Here is a 2,392-nt window from a genome sequence, read left to right on the forward strand (position 1 = left end):
CCCCCTACCAATATGAACCCAATACACCTTACCAATTTAAAAAACCTCTATGTTCACTAGATATTGTAGGTATCCATTTTTTCATTAACATTTTGTATACCCCTTTATATATTTTCATTAACTTTGAGCTCCATTTTTTATACTTGTCAATATAAAAACCCTTTACCCCCTATATATCCCCCAATATATTATGTCATTTTTTCCTCAATATATACCCCCAATATGAATGCATGTGGTATGGTACTGCTCCCGTAGTGAATCCCCCATGTTCAACCCCTGCATGTGGTATGGTATTGCTCCCATAGTGAAGCCCCCATGTCCAACCCCAGCAGATGGGGTAGCAGTGCCCGTCTCTCTGGCAACTTTTCTATTAGATTTATGACCCAATAAACAGAAAAGGAGAACTAAACAAATGATCATTGTAAAGCCAAGGACATCCCAATAATAATCAAAATGAGTCATATAGTTTTTAATTTTCTTCCCTTTTTTCTTGTTAGCTCACTTGAGATGCTACTAGAGACCCACTTGGTGATAAGAATTGATTACATGGGGTTGTAATATTGTATCCACGCATACCCAAATTCACTAAAATAGAGCTATCATTAAATTTTCTCTCCAAGGAGGATGTAACAAGACCACTAAGCCGATTGTCACATACATTGAACCTCTCGAGATTTCTTAGCCTTACTAGAGTAGATAGGATGACACCATTTAACTTGTTAATTCATAAATCAAGTAATGACAAGTGAGTGATATCTTCAATGAACAAGGGAATCTGTCCATTCATATTATTCTGTCTCAAATTTAGGGTACCACCTATTGAAGATACCCTAATTTGCTAGGAATGGTATAACCAATCATATTGTGACCTAAAGCCAATTAGTTAAGAGAAGTAAGATTGCAGGGTTGTTCACTGAAGCTTCTGTTCAATCTATTATGGGATAGATCAAGGGCTTGAAGCTGTTTAAGTTTCCCAGCTCAATCGGAATGGGTACTTGAAACTCATTGTGACTCAGGTTAAGCAACAAAAGCTTTTTCATATTTCCAAATGAGGATGATGCCATTTAACTTGTTAATTGATAAATCAAGTAATGATGGGTGAGTGATATCTCCAATGGACAAGGGAATTTGTCCAGTCATATTATTCTGTCTCATACTCAGGGCTACCACCTTTTGAAGATTTCCTATTTTTTTGGGAATGGTATCACCAATCATATTGCGACCTAAATCTATTTGGATAAGAAAAGTAAGATTGAAGAGTTATTCATTGAATCTTCCATTCAATCTATTATAGGATAGATCAAGGGCTTGGAATTGTTTAAGATTTCCAAGCTCAATCGGAATGGGTCCTTGAAGCTGGTTGTGACTCAAGTTACACTGCAAAAATTTTCTTGGATTTCCCAATGAGGGGGGACTGTTATGTGCAAATTCCTTTTTCTGAACTTTCAAGTACCGGAGCTGGAACTCCTGCTTTCCTTCACCCCATGTATTAGGCAATGAGCCCTAGAGATTGTTATTTTAGAGGTTTAAAAATTTGAAAGAAGGATTTCAAGCTAGATCTACAGGAAATGATCCAATGAGGTTGAGTAGGTATGCAGGAAATGATCTAGTGAGGTTGTTGAAGCTCAAGTTAACTTTATATAGGTTGCTTCAACATCTAATCCCAAGAGGAATAGGCCCTCTCAATAAATTGTTACTCTAATATAGAGCTTAAATGATAGGAGAATTATCAATCCCTAGAGGAATGGTACTAGAGATCTCATTGTTGAAGAGTGAACACCCCTTAGATTCTTCAGAGAAACCAATGACTTGACACCGAACCGGCTAAGGAATTTTCATGCAGATTTAACTTTCTCAATGTTGTGAGCTAAACCACTTGCTCAATAATATGACCTCCTAGATCCCTCCATGGAATCTATATAGAGATCACTTAGCCCTTAAGACATTTGATTCCAAGCCATCCTCATGGCTCGTTGCTTCATGGGCATTGTGGAAAAAACTCGAAAAATTCTCCAACTTTCTCCTTTGTACCTCAAGATAGCCTCTGTCCATGGAAGCATTTGAGCCCTCATTCTCACGCTGATAAAGTGCCATGAGACCGCCATCACAGCTACCTCACCTATGCCTTTCCCTTTTCTCATGCATTTTCCCATTTTCAAACCATAGTTAAAAGCCAGTGTTGAAACCCAATGTTCTAAGCCCACTGCATTCCAAGCTCAAGATGAAAGTGTTCCCCTCATTCCATTCATAACTTGGCTCTGCCTAGTCTACTGGGTGAACTTCGCCTTGGCACTGAACTACATTGATATATAGCTGAAATGCAAGTATACATTTCCTAAAATCTTTAGGACCATAGAGAGATCGTTACTCATACAACCTAAAGGCTTCATGG

At 38.1% G+C, this 2,392-nt stretch overlaps 1 pseudogene; it reads right to left on the reverse strand.

Annotated features, from left to right (window-relative positions):
• Positions 1–1,017: 1,017 nt before the first annotated feature.
• Positions 1,018–2,094, reverse strand: LOC149194160 (uncharacterized; annotated as a pseudogene).
• Between the last annotated feature and the right edge of the window lie 298 nt (positions 2,095–2,392).

Source organism: Pinus tabuliformis, chromosome 2_2 (genome assembly GCF_031772625.1).
Source record: "Pinus tabuliformis cultivar Carrire ecotype Pingquan chromosome 2_2, CPIR1, whole genome shotgun sequence".
Lineage (NCBI taxonomy): Eukaryota > Viridiplantae > Streptophyta > Pinopsida > Pinales > Pinaceae > Pinus > Pinus tabuliformis.